The sequence below is a fragment of the Engraulis encrasicolus genome, chromosome 14 (assembly GCF_034702125.1).
Source record: "Engraulis encrasicolus isolate BLACKSEA-1 chromosome 14, IST_EnEncr_1.0, whole genome shotgun sequence".
In the NCBI taxonomy this organism is placed as follows: Eukaryota; Metazoa; Chordata; class Actinopteri; order Clupeiformes; family Engraulidae; genus Engraulis; species Engraulis encrasicolus.
The window spans coordinates 29,866,895-29,891,208 of record NC_085870.1 but is presented as its reverse complement, the minus strand read 5'-3'; the positions used below and the strand labels follow the sequence as shown (position 1 = coordinate 29,891,208).

Genomic DNA, 24,314 nt, shown 5'->3' with positions numbered 1-24,314 from the left:
ACACACACACACATATGCACTCACACACATGCACACCCACATGCACAGAGACACAAGCACACAAACACACACACACACACACACACACACACGCACACACACGCATACACTCCCATACACATGCACACACATAAGCTGGTCTGAGGGCAAGAATGTGGGGAGGTGTGTGTTGAGAGTGGAGGGCGTGAAGCCTGCTACGGCGCCCCCTGTGGCTCCTGACCCCATACTGCGAGGCCGCTGGGGCCGCAAAATGCCAAGCAGACCGCCAGACAGGGAAAGCACCCCAGGTTATCAGGGAATACCAGGGGATCCTCTTTTATATTCTCTCTCTCTCTCTCTCTCTCTCTCTCTCTCTCTCTCTCTCTCTCTCTAGCTCTCTCTCTCTCTCTCTCTCTCTCTCTCTCTCTCTCTCTCTCTCTCTCTCTCTATCTCTCTCTCTCTCTAGCTCTCTCTCTCTCTCTCTCTCTCTCTCTTTCTCTCTCTCTCTCTCTCTTTCTTTCTGTCTGTGTCTCTGTCTCTCTGGTCTGTGTCTGTGTGTGTGTGTGTGTGTGTATGTGTGTGTGTGTGTGTGTGTGTGTGTGTGTGTGTGTGTGTGTGTGTGTGCTGTGTGTGCTGTGTGTGCTGTGTGTGCTGTGTGTGTGTTGTACATGGACGTGTTCATCTTTCAGTCTGAGCCAAAGGCAGTCTGGGGCACATGCATGTTTTCTTGTAAATGCGTGGGCGTTTTAAGAGTACGCGTTTGTGTTTGTCTCCTCGACTGTGTTGGCGTGTGGGCGTATTTGTGTGTTTGTGAGTGTCTGCCTGTCTGTGAGTCTCTCTGTTTGTCTGTCTAGGTTGAAGGGGGATATGTTGAGATATGTCTGTTTGTGTCTGCAGTGTGTGTTTTGATACGGCTGAGGTCACTGCTGTAGGCTGTAGCTGTCTCGTTAGGAAATTGAGTGCTTTCTTTAGCCAACATCGTTCTTCCTATGTCTGGCTGGCTACATTTTAATGTGTTTACACATCCATGCTTCTGCTATGATGATGTGTCAAGACTCATAGAAGTAGAAGATTTCAGTCACATATGCATGCACACAGTATAGCCTGTAGCATTTATTGGTTATCATGTATTGTATATTTCCAATATTTATGTAAATCATTCTTTAAAAATATCATTACATGGTTTCTTTTCTCATTTAGTTTTTATTTCATTATTAGGCTATATTTGTATTCTTTACAAATTGCTTTGTTTACATTTAGCAAATAGCACATGGTAGTATAGTATACCATAGTAATGCTATCTGTGAAAGGAAAAGGTGTTGTGTATTGTGTGCAGATGATATGTCGTGTCCACTTACGTACGTATATGGAGTACTCTCGCGAGTGTCTTTGTTCTCTGGCATGCCGGTTTGTCCATTCCCCTGTTGGACGACTGAATACCTACCCAATACCCTACCACCTGCCGTCTGCCATGCTGCAACACAGACCATCTCGGGGGGTGAGAGAGAGAGAGAGAGAGAGAGAGAGAGAGAGAGAGAGAGAGAGAGAGAGAGAGAGAGAGAGAGAGAGAGAGAGAGAGAGAGAGAGAGAGAGAGAGCGCTCTGCCGTGCTCCAATACGGATGAGAGAGGGGGGGGTGCTCTGCCATGGTGCAATACAGACCATCTCGGGGGGTGAGAGAGAGAGAGAGACAGAGAGAGAGAGAGAGAGAGAGAGAAAGCGCTCTGCCGTGCTCCAATACAAGCCATCTCTCCGCCACACTCACTCTAAATAGCAGCGGGTGTCCAGGAGAGAGAAAAAACATATCACAAAAAGCCCCCCAAATGGGAGAGGGGGAGGAAAAAAGGGCCATAGAGAGGGGATGAGAGAGAGATTCTCAGCGCCACTGAATTATCTCCAGGGAGTCTCTTGTCGTTGTTATTGTGGAGCTGATAGATTTCTGAGGGTTTAATTAATGGATTTGTCAGAAGCCGAGCACCCATAGACACCCCTTTCCTTTCATCACACATACATAAGCCCAGAAACAGATACTGGCGCTTCCATTCAAAGCCACCCCATTTTTTCAACATATACACACATGCATAAGCTTAAGCGCAGAAACGGATAGTGACACCCAGATACACCCCCCTTACTTTCATGGTACACATAAATAAGCCCAAACATAAAGCCCACAGATACTACCACACATACACTTCACTCCTCCCTTCAGTCGCCTTCCATCCCTCACACTCATCCAGACTCTTATTTACACACACACACACACACACACACACACACACACACACACACACACACACACACACACACACACACACACACACACACACACACACACACACACACACACACACACACACACACACACACACACACGCACGCACACACACAGTCCTGAGCTGAGCTGGTTGAATGGATGAATTCCCCTGGGACAACATTTGCACCTCTCACACAGTCATAGCACTTATTCTGTGTGTGTGTGTGTGTGTGTGTGTGTGTGTGTGTGTGTGTGTGTGTGTGTGTGTGTGTGTGTGTGTGTGTGTGTGTGTGTGTGTGTGTGTGTGTGTGTGTGTGTGTGTGTGTGTGTGTGTGTGTGTGTGTGTGTGTGTGTGTGTGTGTGTGTGTGTGTGTGTGTGGTTCATGTGTGTTGTTCATCCATGTGTTTTGTAATTGGAGGGGAGGGGGTTGTTTGTGTGTGTGAGTGTGTACGGTGTGTGTGTGCATGTCCATTGGGGAGGGGGGAAACTCCCAATCGAGTCTCAGGAGGAAGGAGTGTGTGTGTGTGTGCGTGTGTGCGTGCATTTGTATGTGTGTGTCCGTGCGCGCGCGCGTGTGTGTGTGTGTGTGTGTGTCCGTGCGCGCATGTGTGTGTGTGTGTCTCCTGAGTAAGTGATGCGCCTGCTTGCCTGCCGTGAGCCCACCAGGAGCGGCAGAATGCCTTTAATCACCACGGTAACCCCAGGCAGATGTCCCGATTGGAGCAAATTAGGCCCAGCAGCTATTGGTTGCACCATCTCCCATCACCATCACCCTCTCTCACCCTCTCTTGCTCTCTCTCTCTCTCTCTCTCTCTCTCTCTCTCTCTCTCTCTCTCTCTCTCTCTCTCTCTCCTCTCTCTCTCCTCTCTCTCTCTCTCTCTCCCTCTCTCTCTCTCTCTCTCTCTCTCCCTCTCTCTCTCTCTCTCTCCCTCTCTCTCCCACTCTCTCCCCCTCTCTCTCTCTCTCTCTCTCTCTCTCTCTCTCTCTCTCTCTCTCTCCACACCACAGAAAAGCCAGCCGTCTTGCCCAAACCATTACCACTCATTGATTCCATTCCTCCTTTTGTTTGGCACCAGATGATCCACGCCTCCGTATTCATAATGATGCTGTCTCGGTCTTCATTTGAGTCCTTAGCTCCTTCACAGGTCAAATTGGTAATGTGCCCTTAAAACAATGGAGATCCGCGGGGATAATGACAGCCACATGTCCTCTATAGTCTTTATTCGAGACCTTAACTCCTTCACAGGTCAGATGGGTAATGCACTCTTAAAACAAAGAAGATGAGCGGAGATAATGGCAGCTATATATGCCATTTTGTCTTCATTCGAGACCTTAGCTCCTTCACAGGTCAGATTGGTAATGTGCTCTTACTGTAAAACAAAGGAGATTGGCTGGGATAATGACAGCCACATGTTGTGCAGTCTTAATTGAAGACCATAACTCCTTCATAGGTCAGATGGGTAATGTGCTCTTAAAACAAAGGAGATCGGATGAGATCATGACAGCCACACGTTATGTAGTCTTAATTCAAGACCTCAACTCCTTCAAAGGTCATATGGTGCGCCATTGAAGAAAGGAGCATCGAACTGATGAGAGTCATATTCTGCAACAGAGACAGAAAAGCTTTTCTTCATGATGCTGTTGTGGTTTTCAATTGAATCCTTCACTCTTCCACAGGCCAGATTGATACTGCACTATTGCATATAGTGTACATGCAAAGACAAGGAGTGAGACATAGAGAGTCACGTTCAGTGACTGTGAAAATAAAGGTCTAATAGCATTGCTTTAGTCTACTTTTCTTATTTTATTTCCCTTTTTTGGTCTTTTTTTACTTTATGTATGATAGGACAGTGAAGGTGGCGACAGGAAGCAAGTGGGGAGAGAGAGACGGGGAAGGGCCGGCAAAGGACCCGGGCCGGGAATCGAACCCGGGTCAGCCACATGGTAGAAGAGTGCCCTACCGTTTGGCCATGGCAGGGCCAAACTTTAGTCTACATTTCATCTGTTATGTCCATCTTAAGTTTGATTGGTCGCACAGTCTTGAAACAAAGACGAGTACTACACTGTATATAGGCAGCCAGATGCAGTCAATGTAAACTTGTGAATGTAACCCCTCGCGTGTGGTGGCATTTAGACACATGAAACATTGATAGATGGCCTGCTGTTGACCTCCAGAGTCTTCCTATAGGCGATGCACGCATATATGCAATTCTGTCTATGTAGCCGGCGCACAAAACCCCAGTTGGCAATGCTGAAGCTGCATTTTGTTATTTTGTGCCAGCTTGTCTCGTTTTTTTTCTCTCTCTCTCTCTCTTTATCGTTCTGTCTCCTTGCCCAACACACGCACGTACGACTCACTGTGCCAGACACGCTGTGACAGTCCACATGCTCGCGTCGCGGATGAATTCAACCAGACACGGGCTTCACAACCGCTTTGCCTTCCCGTGCCCATAACGAAAGCAACAACCAAAAAAAGCAAGACCGACCAAAATCAAACAGAGCGCTTTCGTTTCATCCGAGCTGTGTGTAGCCTTAAAAGATATCTGTTGCGTCTAATTCGCTTCACTCTAGAGACCTTCGTTAGTTGTGTACCTCTAATGATTGTCGAGTTTTTTGCTGAACCCTGTGTAAAATGTGAGGTTTTCTCCCCTGTGCCCTTGTTGCACATACAGCCACTCCCTCCCCCCAACTTCAGCACATGGCTCGGCTAATAGGAAGGAGCGTCCATGTCTCCCTCCTCCCCCCTCCACAACATCCCCCCCCCATCTCCTCTCTCTTCCTCAAGGGTCTTCCTCACTCCCCCCTCCTCCTCCTCCAAACTCCTCCTGCTTCTCCTCGCTTCCTCCTTCCTTCCCCCCTGTGTGATGCTGTTGCTAAGGAGCCATGGCGACGAGATCCGTAACCATGGGCCGAGATGAATCCTGGGGCGAGGAAAAGCCCCTACTGAAAGTGAAAAAAGAAAAACCGAAACACACACAGACATACACAGACATATACACAAACAGACACAGACACCAAACTCAATCATGTGCACACACACACACACACACAACACTTATACACACACACATACACACACATACTGCACACACCAAACACACGTAACAAAATATTACCTGCCTGTAGATGCACATAAACACAGGGTCCGACATAAATGCAGACACACACGCACTCGCGCGCACACACACACACACACACACACACACACATACAAAAGCACCTAAAATATTATCAGGTTGTCCCCACAGAGTTAGCTGAGGGAGGGAGAGTAAAGCTGGTGGATGGATGCGGTGATAGTGATAGACAGACAGGGAAATGAAAGCACACAGACAGTAGCGGACAGATAAAGAGATTGCCCTCACACAGGCTCCTGTGCAGACAAAGAACAGGCAGGAGGCAGCTTTACCCAGGTCTGATTTCTTTATTTTCTTTCTTTCTTTCTTTCTTTCTTTCTTTCTTTCTTTCTTTCTTTCTTTCTTTCTTTCTTTCTTTCTTTCTTTCTTTCTTTCTTTCTTTCTTTCTGTCTTTCTTTCTTTCCTCTTTTCTCTTCTTCTGCGTTTCTTTCTGTTTTCCATTTTGCCTTTCCGCTTTCTTACTTTTATCCTTTCTCTTCCCTCTGTCTGCTCTGCTCTGCTCTCAGTAGGTTTGTTAATGGGACTGGAGTAATCTGTGCCCTGCAGAAGTCTGTCTTACCTCCTGCCTCCCCCTAGCCTGGAGACTGGAGTTTAGTATGCTTGGCTGAGCCAGGTCCCCCCTCTCTTTTAAACTCCTATCCTCTGTGACTGTCTGTACACACTCGCTCTTCCTTTATCTATTCTCTCTACAGTACACATACACATTCATGCTCTCTCTTTCTTCCTTTCTCTCTCTCCCTCTCTCCCTCTCTCACTCTCTTACTCTCTCACTCACTCCCTCACACACACACACACACACACACACACACACACACACACACACACACACACACACACACACACACACACACACACACACACACGCACACACACACACACACACAAACCCACCGTTAGATGGGATTAAGTTTAACGAAAGGCACCATGTTTAGGGGTTCAGCGCGTGGGGACCCGGGACTCCCTATACGTTTATGCGTCCCTATCTCAGGATTACAGGGGTCAGGCCAGCCTTAACCCTCCCTGACGATGGGGAGATAGAGACGGGGAAGTGGGGGAGAGAGAGAAAGATAGAGAGGGAAGTAGGGGAGAGAGAGAGATAGAGAGAGGGAAGAGGGAGGGAGAGAGAGAGAGAGAGGGAGGATTGGGGGTGATAGAGAGGAGAGGGGGGCTGGCTTGTTGTTTAAAGCTACTAAGACTAGAGAACTAGAGAAGAGTATCGTTGCTGTTGGGGATTAGTGCCAGGAAACCTCCAGGTGTTTGTGTGTGTGCGTGCATACATCTGTGTGTGTGTGTGTGCGTGTGTGTGTGTGTGTGTGCGTGCGTGCGTGCGTGCGTGCGTGCGTGCGTGCATGTGTGTGCTCCCCCAGCTGCAGAAGGCAATTATAGCCAGGCTCTCTCTCCTCCACCATCTCCAGCTCCACCACCACATCTCCAGAACACCGCCCTGGTGGGACTGAGAACGCTCCATCAGGCAGAGCTCTCTCTCTCTCTCTCTCTCTCTCTCTCTCTCTCTCTCGCTCGCTCGCTCACTGGCTCACCACACACACACACACACACACACACACACACACACACACACACACACACACACACACACACACACACTCACACTCACACTCACACACACACACACAAACACACACACACACTTCCCAATTCGAGGGAGGAAGAGGAAGAGCAAATTGCTGTCTTCCCAAATGGGGGAGTTTGATTGAGGGAGTTGATGAGCCATAGATACTGTACTTGTCAGATACGGGCTTGACTGGCATTTCATCTCAGCATCTAGTGTTGTTTGCCCTTGACAGAGGAGACTCAAGCAGAGTGTGGCCTTTGTTATTCTCCAGTTCAGATATCCCTTCAAAGGTTCCCCTGGTCATGGCTTGTACAGCCAGAATCATCCATTTTCAAAGCACCACCTCCTTATAGTTGTATAAAGGTATTAGAAGTATCTTATTCAAAGTCTCTCTCCCATAGCTGGAAGAGGCAAATATAGAATATTTTGGAATCAAATTACAGTAACCATGGTATTTATAATCCTCAGAAAGGACAGGGAATGTACTGAAATTAAATGTCCCATTTATTTTGCCTGACTTTAATGTATCACAGTATAGCATCTATCATCCTACGTAATACAAAATTAGGATAATAATACATTCATCACATTGACAGTACTATATTCTCTCAATGATTCATTATCATATGTGTGGTGAAGTGGTCTTGTCACACTACATCTTCCCAAATAGTCACTATTGGACGCATCTGGAAAATCTGTGATACCATTTTGTAATAGCATTTATTTATAATTGATATTTCTACTGTACAGCTCATTTTCAGAATTACTTTAACGTGATAAATCGTCCAATTTCCTGTAATCATACATGATCACAAGATAAGGAATAGTTTAATTACATGAATTATAATTATCAGGGGTGTTACAAAAAACGTTGTCTAGCTGTAATAATTACCACTTGAAGCATTTGGTTTGTGCTTGTTCGTCCTACCCCTTCACCCACATTACTGAGTTATTGGCTTCAATAAAAGCCTGTTTCTCTGCCGATAATACATTTTACATGTGCTCTCTTCATGTGTGCGCCATACGCGCACGCTCAAGACAAATTCTCAGAAGTCATGCAAATGAGGAGAGAAAATCCAATAAAAACATTACGGTAGATCATTTGTCAAATGAAACGTGACTTCCAACATTTAATATTCCGCTAATCTGACTGGTAACATCCATTCCCAGTGCCAAGCTCTCACACACACACACACACACACACACACACACACACAGACACACACACACACACACACACACACACACACACACACACACACACACACACACACACACACACACACACACACACACACACACACACACAGACACACACACACACACACACATGTGCAACCTGCCAATTACAGCTGTGGTGTTGAGATGCTGCTATCTGGCTCATCTTCAGATCTGATGGGGGTAATAATTGGGCATGATACGAGTGAGGGGAGAGAAGGGAAGAGGGGAGGGCTCTCTTTTTGAAGGTCACGAGGAGAAGGGTGGAGGAGGGGATGGGGAGGGTGGTGTCTGTTTTAGGTAGGGAGGAGATGTTTAATATTTTAGTGGAAGAGCCAGGGTGTTTGGGTGAGACCCACTGCGCAATGGAGCGGAGCTGGGTTTTTTTTCAAAGCAGCCTCCCCTTTGAAAGGTTGCCAGAGCCGCTTGCTCTCGCACACTCCTGTCTGTCTCCACGGAGGCCAGGCCAGGAGCCAATGGGGAAGCAGCTTCCTTGTTGTGTGAAGGGGTTTAAAAAGTCTCTTATCAACACACACCTCCCTCACCACCACCCTACACACACACACACACTCCCAGAACCCCACAACCCCCCCTCTCTCGCTCTGTGTTTCATGGAGATCATTTGTTAGTCAAGGTAGGCAGGGGGTAAATAGCTAACACACAGTATTTTGTAAAACAGATTTACTAATTGCATCGCAATACAAAATCTTCATCTTTGCTGATGATGACATACGGGAAAGGATTGTTGGCAAGGTGTCCTCCTCAACTTTACAGTAAAATGTTGGGGAAATCCCTGTTCACTGCTCAGTGAAGCACCCGAAGCGTCCGACTTCTCAGCTCTTGGTGTGAGCAGCCCTGTAGGAGCTGCGATTAAAAGAAATAAAGCAGCATCTTGCGATTAATTTTTCATCAGTTTATGTGTGCTCTACTACTGTGTGTGCACCAGTATTGGCCATGGAGCAGAGTGCCTCAAATGCAGCACAGACTGAAAGCTAGTGTGTGTGTGTGCGTGTGCGTGTGCGTGTGCGTGTGCGTGTGTGTGTGTGTGTGTGTGTGTGTGTGTGTGTGTGTGTGTGTGTGTGTGTGTGTGTGTGGGCTGCATGATGCAGTAGCTGCACCCTGGGTGACCCAGATCCACGGCCAACCTCTTCAGTGGTATGCCATTGTTGGCGGCTGTTCTGTGTGTGCACATAGAGGAAGTCTCTTCAGTGTTGTGTGGCATTGTTGCCGGCTGTCCTGAGATCAGTGTGTGTGTGTGTGTGTGCCTGTCGCTCAGGCTTGGGTCCACTTTAGTGCAGTGGCGTGTGAGGACAGGGCTGAGAGCTGCCAACTGCAGCAGACCTCCTCCATCTCCCCCATTCTCCTCATACATGCTCAGAGTCAGCTTTGTCTGGAGAGACTACCTGCCTGCCTCTGCTGCTTTCCAGGGTTTTTACTCTGTGATATCTCTTCCTGTATTGGGATGTGTTGTAGTCTTTTAGTCTTTTTTGTGTGTGCGTGTTTGTATGTGCTCTGTTCTGTTATGAACATGTGTGGGTGTATATTTATAATCGGAGGTGTGTGTGTGTGTGTGTGTGTGTGTGTGTGTGTGTGTGTGTGTGTGTGTGTGTGTGTGTGTGTGTGTGTGTGTGTGTGTGTGTGTGTGTGTGTGTGTGTGTGTGTGTGTGTGTGCATAAGTCACATAGATTCAGGTATCTGGCAGTTGAATAGTCAATGTGTGTGTGCTGATGGGGGAATAGTGTGATTGCAGACATGCTGTAGGGAGAAAAGAGGAGAGGAAGAGGAGGAGAGGAGAGGAAGCGGAGGAAGAGGAGAGGAGAGAAGAGGAAGCAGAGGAAGAGGAGAAGAGAGGAGAGGAGAGGAGAGGAGGAGAGGAAGCGGAGGAAGAGGAGAGGAGAGGAAGCAGAGGAAGAGGAGAGAAGAGGAGCGGAGGAAGGGAAGAGAAGAGGAGAGGAGGGAGAGGAGAGGAGGAAGCGGAGGGGGCCAGAGCAGAAGGAGACATTGATTTACTCCTGATGGAGCCAGGCACTTCCCTTAACCTGCCTGTTCACACACACACACACACACACACACACACACACACACACACACACACACACACACACACACACACACACACACACACACACACACACACACACACACACACACACACACACATTGACTGGTGAACACACATGTACGCACAAATTCAAAGCAACATCGACTCCAGTGAACGCACTCTGGAGCACACACATGTCCTTGGGCCAAAATGGGGGGGTGGTCTCTCTACACACAAACATGCATGGAAGTACACATGTATTCATGAACACACGCACAAACACATACGCACGCACGCACGCACACACACACACACACACACACACACACACACACACACACACACACACACACACACACAGGTTCACAAAACAGACTCCCACATATACACTTTCATAACGCTGTCCTCTTCCTGCTCTCTCTCTCTCTCTCTCTCTCTCTCTCTCTCTCTCTCTCTCTCTCTCTCTCTCTCTCTCTCTCTCTCTCTCTCTCTCTCTCTCTCTCTCCTCCCCATCTTTACTGTCCTGGCTTCAGCTTCTTCTGTCTCCTCATCTCTCCTTTCCTCTGTAACCCCCACTGCTCCGTCTCTCTAGTCTACTTGTACGGTACCTTTCTCCCCCCTTTCTACAGTATTTTCGTCTCACATGGCCTTCATCTCTCTCTCTCTCTCTCGCTCTCACTCTCTCTCTCTCTCTCTCTCCCTCTCTCTCTCTCTCTCTCTATCATCTCTCTTTTCCTCCATTAGTATTATCCCCACAGCCCCCATCTCCCTTTTTATCAGTTCTTTTTCTTTCTCCTCTCTCCTCTCTTCTCTCTCTCTCTCTCTCTGTCATTAAAAGTAGGTCATGCTGCAGCATTGAGCCATCGCTCCTGCCGAGCATGAGACGCACTGCTCTTGCTTTCTCTCGCCTACACACCCCCACTCACTCACACACACACACACACTCACTCACTCACTCTCTCTCTCTCACACACACACACACACACACACACACACACACACATGAATACACGTACGCTCGACACACACACACCAACATATACCCCATTCACACACACACACACACACACACACACACACACACACACACACACACACACACACACACACACACACACACACACACACGTGCATACACGTACGCACACACACACATGCATACACTCACGCACGACACACACACACCAGCATATACCCCATTCACACATATTCACACACACACACACACACACACACACACACACACACACACACACACACACACACACACACACACACACACACACACACACACACACACACACACACACACACACACACACACACTTCAGCACTACCTCACCCTCACAGCTTTGCACATTGACCCACAGGTCTGTTTGGGTTTTCTCTTTCCTCTTCTAAAAGCAGGGCTCATGTCTGCCCTCTCCGCTCAACCCAAACAAGCCAAATCCTCCCGGCGCTAACTGCATCAGCCGAGCGTGTAATCTAGTCACCGCGTCCGGTCCTGACTGGTTCCCATGGCGACAACATCAGAGTGACGACAAATGACAAGACAGCGGGCACGAATCTATCGTCACGGCAACCGGAACACTTAGCCCAATCTCATGGCCCCTGACCCCTCCCTGTGCGTCCCTGCTCATCGCTCGGGCGTGTGTCCTCGCCTCTTGTTGGTCCACTAATGGACAGGGAGGTCAGAGTTCAGAGGGCAGGTCACGCAGAGTGAGGGTGAGGAGGGGGGGAGACACTTTTCTGGGAAGTGAGCAGTGAGACAAGTCATTGGCACTGGCCATTCCCGCTCCTAATTAAATTTCATATTGATAGACCTGAGGTGTAACATTGGAGAATTAGGCTCAGCCCCTGGCCACCGACGACAGCTGTTCTGCGCTTCCTCCCCATCTATCTACTTCAAACGTACAAAGAGATAATGCCTGACTGACGTGTGTGCATAAATAAGTGAGTCAAGCTTTGCAGAGGCATTCATGTTTAAAGCAAATACTCGCTTGCAGAGGTTGCAGAGTTAGCTCGCTCTCATTCATCTGAAGAGAGACTTTAGGGTGTTGCTGATGAAGGATGGACAGAGGAATTCAGAAGCACTTACTTTTCATTCTGTGTTAAGGTCATGAACCAGCTTAACATTTCTGGCAACACCATCGTATGGTTATACTGACAAAAAGCTACTTGGCATTGCTGATTGAAGATTCACAAGCACTTTGCTTTCACCCTGTTCCAAGGTGATGAGCCAATTGAACATATTTTTGGCAGCACCATCTTGCAGGAAGACTGACCAAAACGACCTAGTGTTTCTTTAAGCTTTAAATGTTTTATGTGTCTTTAATTATTTCTGTAGTTTCTTTGCGCAGATGGACCCGCCGGCTGGCTTGTTCACTCAAAAAAAGACTCAACTACTTCACAACACTTCTTATAGCATTACAGAGAGGCCTAAGTGGCATATTAAGAGTTGGTCATTAAAGTTTTGGTGACAGTGAGTTTATAACATAGGCTCTGCACAAAGGGGTTAAATTTGTTGTTTGGTATGGCCTGGCCGTGTCAATAGGCCTACCACAGGAAAGTTGTATTTCTAGTAGCTTAGCTATACAGAAGCAGATATGTAGTGATAAAAAGGGTACAGTAGGATGGCTGCCCCTCTGCCTGAGTGCCCCCAGCTCCGCTGCACAGCTGATTTGCCAGGTCTCAGCTGCTACATACAGTATTCACTGCTGCTAACTAGGCCACTACCACAGCTTGGCCCCGCTACTGTAGCCAGGGCATATCTAGAATTCTGTGTTATCTCAAAACCAGAAATAGTGGGTCACTACGAGGAGCTGAACTAGAAATCATGTGCTTTCTACGCTTACAGTAGCTAGTGCATACAGCATGTAATAAGAACGCTCTCTCATTCCATTTTGTGTGCAGCTCATGTGCAAAGAAAAACTAATTCAGAAGTTGTGACGAAATGGTTAGGCAGTTGGAAGGTGGCAAGTTGACATTCCGTTCTAGTAGGAAGAATGCAGGTTCTCTCCAGAATGTGGGTTTTGAATACTCTGTGCTTAAATAACTTAATCACTTTTGACGAGATCATCGGCTAAGTGTCATGAAATATGTAGAATTCTCGAAGTGTTATCTCAAACCAGTAATACTGGGTCAGAAAGAGGAGCTGAACTAGAATTCATGTTCCTCTCTCTCCACCCCTTCAGCTCCATCTTACTGGACGTACACAGTCTTGCATAAAACACACTGGATACACCCAAGAAGGTATTACTTATTTATGACATGAGGAGTTGCCACAGTGCTGTAGAGTACAGTAAATTATGTCATGTCTTGGTCTTCTTTAAAACCAAACTGAATATCCTTAATGCTGGAAGCCCATGTTGATTAAGTGTCTTGACATAAGTTTTCATGTATGTAAGTAATATTTTGGGGTAAATATGTATCATATGTACTCCCAGGGGTTTTCCAACATGCCTCATATACAGACTTCCATTAGGCGTTTTTTTCCAGGCCTGTAACAGTTAACACATGAATAAATCTTCCCCATTTCATGGCCTATTTCATTATCCACTGATAGGACTCATTTCCGTGATAGCTTTACTAATGATGTCCTGAACCACTTTGTTTATTTTGGGGTGGATTCATTAGTAAAATGATTTAAATGGACGTAAGGGTTTAGTGGCACAGGAAGACTATAAAAGGTCGTCTCTCGGATCAATTTACAGTGTGCGGCTTTCAGGAACGTTCTGATGGCATCTAAGAATCTCAGGGAAGAGGGTTTATAGACTCCACTCACGGACCTGTGGGGTGTTGTGTGTGTGCGTGCGTGCGTCTGTGTCTGTGTCTGTGTCCATGTGTGTCTGTGTCTGTGCCTGTGTGCCTGTGTGCCTGTGTGTGTCCATGTGTGTGTTTTGTGTTTGTCCTGAGGACAGAATGTCTGTCTGCCTTGTGCCATTGCTACTGTGGCATCAGTATGCCATGTTGAGCTGTTCCTCTTGCCTGTCGTCAGGTCACCACTGATTGCCATCTGAGGTGTTTGCTCTCCTATTGCAGAGTCTGCAAACAGACATTTCAGGACCTTGGCCAGTTATGTCACCACACACTGTCAGTGTTTGTAGTACAGCAGGAATTCACTGAGAGTGATTTGTAAATGCTTTGCTTAGTTGAGGATGCCGCAATGTTTCCCGCAGAACATTTTCTAGTCAAGTTGGTGGTGCTTTCAGATCAGAATGCATCAGATTCATGTGAGTTTTATTAGTAGTAATTATATGTTTTGCCCATTCAATATGAAATATGATGGTCTTATGTCTCTGTCTGTCTGTACAACATGCATGTGTGAGTGGGTCAAAGACGTTTTTTGGGCTCAGACTTCAGGTGTCACAATGGCATCTTATGCCCATGGATTAATTTGTTTTCGATGGTTGATATGCTGCACTGAATATGCTTTTTAGATAGTCCACTGAAAACAAAACAAAAAAAATCTACAATAGTGGCACTGGCTGCAGTGATGTGTGCTACTGCTGAAACATCATTGACCTGTGTATGCACGTACTGTATGTAATTACTGTAGACTGCATGAGGTTACACACAGCCCCTAACTAACTTTTGCTCTTTCACAAACATGAAAGTGAGTCACACTTTAGGAAGTAGGGCTGCAAGGACCCCCGGCTCTCCAGCACTGACTTCACCTAAAAACACACTGGCCTGCACACACACACACACACACACACACACACACACACACACACACACACACACACACACACACACACACACACACACACACACACACACACACACACACACACACACACACACACACACACACAAAACACACACACACGCACATACACACACACACGCGCATACACACACACACACACACACACACACACACACACACACACACACACACTGCATCTGCATCTGCAGCCCCAATAATACAGCTTGACCATCTGCACACATGCAATCAAAACATCTGTACAGTATTGAACATGTTACAACATCTGCTTTATAGGACACAGGAAGTGGAGGGGAAGTAAATTGCTCTGGTAAAATGCTTTCATTAGGGGCGCGTGATTAAGCGAAGCAGGTGCGCCATTATTGGGCATGTTCACAGACCCAGACCAGCTTTGTTCTCGTTCTGTCCCTCCGAGCCTGACAACTGCCCATGATTCAGTACATTTTGCACTGCATCATTTAGAGAATGGAATTTAAGACATTTCTACTCGATCGTACTCTGTAAGCGTCTACTTACTTAACACCACAAAAAGAATCGTGCAAAAAAGGGAGCCAAGCTAGCCCCAATACTCACAGAGGCCTGTTTGCTCCAGGACCACCAAACACAACACACCATGCATACTACACTGCTGTTTCAAATCTAGTAGATCATTCCCATCCATCAGGAATCCCCCCTACTAGCTCGAGTAATACCAGAACAAAAGGACAAGACATTAAGCCTCGCCACGGTGTCACGGAGCTAGTATCATTCGCTCGGTCGTCTGTTGAAGGCGACGGCCATTGTGTGGAGAGCGTTCCAGCTTTTTTAATGCATGGCATCATCAAGCAGGCAAATGTGGCTCTTGGCAGGCCGCATGGCCGGGGTCCCATCTGCATTAACGTGTATGCCAAGCGGAGCCACGCTTGTCAGGGGCCCTCACGTGCCGCTCGTGGCAGCCTCAGACACAACTATGATGAGATCATTGTGCACTATACCGTGTGGAACAATGCCTACAGTAGTAGCACGAGGTTGGACATAGACACAACTTCCAGTATGGTTGGCATGTTGGCATATTGGCATATGGTTGCAGTTTAACACTAGAACTACCACGGAGGGGTCAATTGACCTTTTTACCTAAAAGCCCCACAAGAGGGTCATTTGACCCTTTGGACCCCCTGCGGACACTCCTTTTGTTGTGGAAATGTGGCTATTAGCAGCTCACAGCTGTCACTTGAGACACAGAGTGTTTTTGCATGTGTTTGTGTGTGTGTGTGTGCGTGTGTGCCCATATGGTGGAGTTATAAACATATTGTGGATTTTTATGCAGTGAATCATCAGGATCAAACGAGAATTTGGGATCAAAACTCTAAATATTTATTGTTAAAAAAATACAAAACAAAACATATTTACAATGAATGCAAAAGCAACTGTTTTCCCAGTTTTCGTGTGGAAGGTTGTTGCAGAAGTAACTTATTTTTGTGTGCCAAAAATAGAAGAAGAAAAATTACAAAGAAACAAAGCATATTTACAAAGAATGCAAATGAGTGAAATACATTTGAACAGTCACTAACAATTCTGGCACTGCCATTGCTCCTTTCGGCATTTCCCACATGTGTATTTGTAACAGTCATCACAGCGCAATGTTGCACGATTGTCCTTGCATTTGATTTTAGCCTGACACTTGGCTCTTTGTCCAAGTTGTGGTGTGGAGGGTCGTTGCCGAAGCAATTGCTCCTTTTGGGCCTTTTTCATACCCACATGGGAGTGAGCCAACTCTCTTGCCAGTTCAAACAGGAAATCCACCCGTCTTTCCTTTCTCCCGGTGCATAGTTGATAGAGCACGTGGGCATTCAGTGCTGCAATGTCTATCATGTTGTAGAACATTGCTACTGGCCAGCGCCTTGTTCCTGCGCGGACAGTGTATTCCCGCACCATCTTGTCCATGATATCGACGCCGCACTTTGTTGTGTAGAGTGTGATGGTGTTTGGCTTCTTTTTGGTGGTTTCCTGTGTCTGAATCGTGCTGTGCATGCTGCTGAGAACATACATAGTCTTCTTCCGCTTGGGCGCATACACAGTCAGTGTGGCACCAGTGGATGAAAATACCTGGGTGGTAAATTCATCGCGGTGCATCTGTCGAGTTGACGGTGGGATTTCTTGGCGAATCCTGTTGACTGTGCCGAGGATGGTTGAATTCCGGCTAAGTAGTCGTTTTGCAAGTGACAGTGATGTAAAGAAATTGTCTGTGGTAACATTTCTGCCCTTGTCCAAGAATGGTTCCATCAGCCTCATGACTACACTCTCAGACACTCTCTCCCCACGAGGCCGAGTGGGGTCCTTGCCAAGATATGGGAGGATGTTGCAGACGTATTTGGTTTTCAAGTCACACGCCACCCAAAACTTGATACCAAACTTGCAATGTACTGCAGGAAACAGCAGCGAGTCTTGCAAGGGAAAAGTTGTTCGTCAATGGTGATGTGTTGACCAGGGATGTAGGATGTGATGCAGTTGGTGACAAACAATCCCCATATGTTTGAAATTGCAGCAAACCTATCAGTCTGTACTCGCTCACTGCGGGTGTCTCTGTCATCAAAGCGCAGGTGATGCATGATATTTTGGAAACGGCCTCAGGGCATGGTTTCGATGATGTGTGGGATTCCCAGGTTTTAACCCAGATAACTAGCAAAATTCATATACCTCCCAAAACAGCTCATTCTTGCATCAGCACTAAACCTTCTCCCACATAAATAGTCAGTACCATAAAAATGGCATATATCCTTCTAAATTGGTTTGGCTCATTTGCATTCCTTTAGTTATTCTGTCAAAATAAACTGGATGGTTCAGCATATCGCCATGGATCCTCATCACTTGCTCATATCGCTCCAAAAACAGTTCACCCGTGTGTCGAAACTAAATTCCTTTCACAGAATGCTGTTTGAAAAAATATCAAGAAATTAGCCAAATAACAGAGGAAACTGTAGTATACACGGTTGTAAAATTATTTTCTACAAACTAGTAAAGTTACAATACCATCTGGCCTGTTGAACACTGTCATGAATTTACTGTTTACAGTAAAGAAATTCTTAAAATATTATGTCCTTGACTGTTTTGACAATTGTGTAGACTACTTTGCATATGATGACTCACACAATGAAATCATGCTGACATGTTTTGGAGAGGGCAACCATTAGACTGAGAATTGTCTAATTCGTTTAGATAAGACAGGTCAATTTATTTGGAAAATGTGCTAAATGTATGCTCAATGTGTCAACTGTAGGGTACTTGTATATAGCCATCTGCCGAGATGTACTAAACATTTGAGACATGTACAAAGCATTTGAAATTTGATGAAAGCAATGAAAAATGCCATTCTGTTGTGGGAAATTGTAAGTTGGTTTGGAGATTTGTCCGTGTTGTTTTGAGAATGTCATCTCAGTTTTGAGAAATTAGCCAAACCAATCGAGAAAAACTGTAACTGTAGGATACTTGTACATAGCCATTTGCAAGGATGTACTAAATGATTGAGACATGTAAAGCAATTGAAATTTGATGAAAGCAATGATAAATGCCATTCTGTTGTGAGGAACTGCAAATTAGTTTTGGGATTTGTCCATGTTTTGAGAATGACATCTCAGTTTCAAGAAATGAGCCAAACCAATGGAGAAAAACTGTAACACACTGTCCGCCAAACTGTGCTATCTGTCTTTGCTGCTGATATCTTCATGCAAGTTGCTATTTACCTGTGGTGATTTTGGAGGCTGACAGCCCTTGGGAAGAAGCTGTCTGTCCCTGTTTGTCTTGGCTGTTACCACTGTAAAGGGCTCTGCATACTTCACGTGCGCACTTTGTCGCGAGTGGCGCGAGAACCATTAATGACGTCATCACTTGCGACAGACTATTCATACTTCAAAAGCGCCTTGCTCGCATTGTCGGAAGTGCCCTCTGCTGTTCATGAGAGAAACGGCAGTATTTTTCGCAACTCGCAGCGTGAGTTCTACTGATGTATAAAATAGAAAGCCAAACACGGCTGCTGTAGGGCTACTGAACGTCTGACTTGTGACTTACCACATTGAAACATATATTTTTTGTTGTAGCCTACATTGCCAGATCATTCCAAGACCATGTGAGAGCATTGTTCTGGCGGCAGAATTTATAAATAGATCGCCGAACACAACGTGCTTCTGAACAAAGTAAACAATTGTTTCACAGAACAACATTTAAGAGAGAAGATAAAATAACTCTCTGACATTTTATTATCCTCAAAATGATGCAGGATCCATTCTGTAGTAGCCTACAGTAGTTGTAGCCTCTCTTCGCAACTCCTGCTTTGTCTGCCTATCTGCGTGGTCGCTGGTGGCGCACGACAAGTTAGAAAAATCCTCGTGTGCACGACGTGGCGACACGCGCCGAATTTTGAGCTTACGACGGGGGGCGTGTCGAAATTTTAGGTCACGTGACGGCGCGCGCCATCGTCGTGAGTGAAGTATGAAGGAGACTAGCACCACTCACGACTAGTATGAATCCCCCTTAAGGTGTGACCCCCTCACCCCTCACACGGCCCCTAACAGCCTCATTACCATAACAAAATGAGTGATTAGTGTATTAGGTAAAAGCCGGCGGGTCAAATGACCCCTCTCTGGTACTTCTAGGTAGGCAGAAAAATCCTGGTAGTTCTAGTGTTAAATGCTAACAATTGTAGGGATTTGAAATGTCTGTTGAATGGATTTAGCACTGTTGCCGCTACATGTCTGTTGTATGTAGGTAGGTCGCCATGGACATATTTTACCAGAACCAATAGGTAGAGTCTGGTGTTCTGTGGTGGTTACCAGTCCGTTACAGTTCTCCCTGCAATTTTAGGTGAATATTTGTTGTGTTGTCCTTAAATAATGGCCACGTTATTAAATTTTCAATGCACTGGATTGTGTATGTGTGAATGCAGAATTCTCATTACATGTCTGTGGTTCAATTCAATTCTGTTCAATTCTATTCTGTTCTGTTCTATTCTATTCTATTCTATTCTATTCTATTCTATTCTATTCTATTCTATTCTATTCTATTCTATTCTATTCTATTCTGCTCTGCCCTGCTCTGCTCTGCTCTGCTCTGCTCTGCTCTGCTCTGCTCTGCTCTGCTCTGCTCTGCTCTGTTCTGTTCTGTTCTATCCTCACAGCCTGAACAGCATGATTCAATCTTCCAGTACTCTGTGTTGTGCAGTGTGGTCGTTAACCATGGCTATCTCTTGTCTGCTCTCCTTACAGGCCTCTGAGTGATAGCCATCTGAAGACTGTACCCAGCCACGAGCTTCCCCAGTGCTGTTACGGTGAGTCCAGAGACAGTCCTCTGACCTCCAGCTAAGCCTCTCAACTTCCTGTCCCTCAGAGACCATACACTCCCTGTCTCTACATATTCTCTTATCTTCACTTCCTTTTACCCTGCGCAGTGACTGCAGATGACAGTCTGCAGATGACAGATGACATGAGCTTTAGGCCATATTCTGGTGCAACCAGAATAAACCTTGCACATGGTCAAATAAATCAATAAAGTAAATGTAACCATCTTGAGCAGGGCCTTGTGTTATTCACCTGAGATATCGCCCAATGCAGTCACCAATATGGCTGCCAAATATGAGCACTTTGGCCCAGTACACTGATGTGGACCTGAGCCCCAGTCATGCCCGGCTCATTCTACAGGACATGCTCACAGCATCACACACCCCCTAGTGCTGCCACAGGCCTCTGGCTTGGTCGTGTGTGTCTGTGTGTGTCTGTGTGTGTCTGTGTGTGTGTGTGTGTGTGTGTGTGTGTCTGTGTGTGTCTGTGTGTGTGTGTGTGTGTGACCCACATTCAGTAGCTTTTTATATACCACCAGCACGCTTCCGAGTCACAAACTCTCAAGAGCGCCCAGCTCAAGTAAGTGTTTATTCCCATTCCATCCCATTATTACATAATTCAGGCTTCCACAACTCCCCCTGGGTTGGGCACTGGATTTGGGGCAATCCTTTGGCCCTGTGTGTGTATGTAAAGTTTGTGTGTCTGTGTGTGTGTATGTAAAGTTTGTGTGTCTCTGTGTGTGTGTGTGTGTGTGTGTGTGTGTGTGTGTGTGTGTGTGTGTGTGTGTGTGTGTGTGTGTGTGTGTGTGTTTGTACTCTGATTATGAAAAAAGTCTTCCTAATTTACAAAATAGAGCAAAACTAAAAGACATCAACATGAATCAGATCGCCTTAGAACTCAAACCTCAGGCTCATTGCACTTGTATTCATGATAAATTATGTAGGCTAGGCTACGCTACGCTACGTTCTGATACTGTTCACATAGGCATGCTCAGGTTTGCGTGTGGGCACCCGGAGGTATACAGTATAGGCACGCCTGTCATTCCTCGGTGTGTGTGTGGGTGTGGATGGGCATTGATGGGGCTTATGTTCCCAGATGGAACTATGTGAAGGTCTGCGTGTGCATTTGCATGCGTGGGTCTGCACATGGGAATATGTATGTATGTATGTGCAAACCATGTGGGTGTGAGTGTGTGTATGTGATTGAAAGCGAGAGAGTGTGGGAGGGGTGTGTGTGTGTGTGCGTGAGTGTGTGGGTTGTGCATGATGTATGGCCGTGTGAATTGAGCAGCTTCTGCAAGCTGCCCCTCCCTCCGGCACAGTATGGCGGCTGGTGGTGGTGGTGTGGAGGTATAGACGTGGGATCATGCATGTGGAGGGAGAGGGAGGAGGGAGGGAGGGAGGGAGAAGGAGGGGGGAGGTGGTGTAGGGGTGGGGTGGGGTGGGGTGGGGTGGCATTGGATCCTAGTCTGTGGAGGGAGGCATGGGGGAAGGATGGTGTGAGTGGAGGGATGGAGAGTGGGGAGGGGAGGTTATATACTGTACATACATGTAGGTGTGGAGTAGTGTAGGATCTTGCATGGTCTGTGGAGGGAGGGTAGGTGACGGTGGGATGGAGGGAGGGAGGGTGGAGTGGGAGGGTGGATGTCTGCTGGCAGGGGAGGGGCCATGTGTGTGTGTGTGTGTGTGTGTGTGTGTGTGTCTGTGTGTGTGTGTGTGTGTGTGTGTGTGTGTGTGTGTGTGTGTGTGTGTGTGTGTGTGTGTGTGTGTGTGTGTGTGTGTGAGAGTGTGTGTGTGTGTGTGTGTGTGTGTGAGGCTCCCAGGCCTGGCTGTGTGGTGTGGAGGGTAATTGACTGTGATAGGCGTGAGGGGTAGGCCTATTTATAGTGCAGGAGCTGGAGTGCGGGCACTGGATGCTGCATGTGGCAGAGGACTGCAGGGTGCATGCTTAATTTGAACAGTGCATAATTTAACACCATTCTAGTTACCACTAGCTACGTACGACTATCGAGGTATTGACACCATACTGGTCACGTTGACATGATGTTTTCAATTCCGAATGAATGATTCCGAATTAAATAGTTCCGACGAGTTTACATTGCGCTTTCATTTAATTCTGAGCTGTGAAGTGTGTTTACATGATGTTTACAAAGTGGAATCAAGTTTCATTCAGAATGAAATCGAGTTAATTCTGAATTAAATGTCTCATGTGAACGAACCCACTGTCAAATGTACCATGTGTGGGTGGGACGGGGTAGGGTGGAGGGGTGGAGTATTTGGCAGAGTGGGCGAGGCTTAATGTGGATGTGATTTGGGGAGGTGGGGGGGGGGGGGGGTGCTGGATGTGTCAGTGGGCTCAGGGTGGGGTGTGGTGGTGGTGTGGGGAGCGGAATAGGCAACTAGGGAGTGTGGGAGGTGTAAGTACTAAGGAGGGAGCATGTCATAGCCTGAGGTGATGCCAGTGCCATTGTTAGCTGAACATAAAGAGTGAGATGAGGTCGAGGGCACAGGAGGAGGGCACAAGAGAGGAAAGAAGAGCAGAGGAGAGACACGGAACGAGTGAGGAGAAGGTGCTAGGACAAAGTGGAGGAAGACGAAGAAGAGTGAAGAAGAGGAGAGGAGACTAAGCCCTACTTCAACACCCTGTAACTAACTGCACCAGCCCCTTTGCAGCTCACCACACCCCTCACCTCAGAGCGTGTCTCAGCCTTGCACTCTGTCATTGGGGCATCTATATATTTCCTCAGTGCCAGCTCAGTGTGTGTGTGTGTGGGTGTGTGTGTGTGTGTGTGTGTGTGTGTGTGGGTGTGTGTGTGTGTGTGCGTGTGTGCGTGTGCATCATTAACCCCTTTTAGTACCCCCCTCCTAAAGCTACACCTCTGGGGATTCGTGCCCCCAAATCGCCCAGTCTTAATCACTCTCATCTTCCCACGCCTCCCTCCTTCCTCTTCATTCTCTTTTGTCTTTATTGCCTTCTTTATCTCCTTTATTGTTTTTTTCCCTTTCATTTTTCTCATTATTATTCATTTTCATTATTTTGATTTCTTCTAAAATATATATATATATGTCCTCACCAACCACCTATAGTGAGGCGGTGACATAGTTCCACAATGGCATTTCATATCAAATGTAAGAGGGTTATACAACAGTCAATAATGTGCATCGTTCCACCAGAGTATAGTCATTGCTTTAGCTATAAATGTTTGAGGAACTGAATATGGGTCATGATGACGCAGGAATACTGCAGCAGTAAGGTAGAGAGTGGAGACGAGGCTCATGCCCCACGCCTTAATTGACTGAAGACTAGAAAACCCCTGGAGGAAAAAAGGCATGCATGTTGATGCTGAGTTTCATAGATGAGGCAAGCACACAATGTTGTGCATGTGCAGGACAGATAGTGTAGGTGGCACAGATTGGGTGGAGTCAGAAGCATTATGTATAGACACCATAGTGTTGCCAGATTGGGCTGCTTGGGAAAGCCGTCTGCAGGTAAAAACGCTAAAAATCGGCCATTTGACAGGTTTTTCTGGCGTTTTATGCCCATAGAAATCAATATAATTTGTTAAAGTTGGGCAGAATTTAGTGCCTCCAGGCGGTTTTTGAGCTCCGTTTGGGCGGGATTTGATCAGACACATCTGGCAACACTGCTCTCATGTACTGTATTTTTGTGGGGACATGGGCCTACCCAATGATAGTCATGGTCATTACAAATTGAACAACCACCCACATACAGTACATACACCCCCCACAGTTCAATTTGCCACCATGAATTATGGTTTTATTCATGCTTATTTTTTGGGGGGCTCTTACAGGACTTTACAGTTAACAGCCTTATAATGATCCTGCTAGCTCCCAGTAGTTTAGCGGTTACAAATGAGAGTGTGTTTGCCCTGTCTGACACAGTCAACCCTGCGGTGGCCTGGTAGGCTGCAGAGACTCCCAGCTGAGAATGTGTGTGTGTGTGTGTGTGTGTGTGTGTGTGTGTGTGTGTGTGTGTCTGTGTCTGTGTCTGTGTCTGTGTCTGTGTATCTCTCTCTCTCTCTGTGTGTGTGTGTGTGTGTGTGTGTGTGTGTGTGTG

At 46.6% G+C, this 24,314-nt stretch overlaps 1 protein-coding gene across 1 annotated transcript in view; it reads left to right on the top strand.

Moving 5' to 3' along the window:
- Window positions 1–24,314, top strand: part of nfasca (neurofascin homolog (chicken) a) — a 100,974-nt gene that overhangs the window by 11,079 nt on the left and 65,581 nt on the right. Inside the window, exon 2 of the mRNA XM_063215381.1 lies at window positions 20,166–20,227. The gene's annotated coding sequence lies outside the window, so the exon portion shown is untranslated. The remainder of the gene's footprint in view (window positions 1–20,165; window positions 20,228–24,314) is intronic.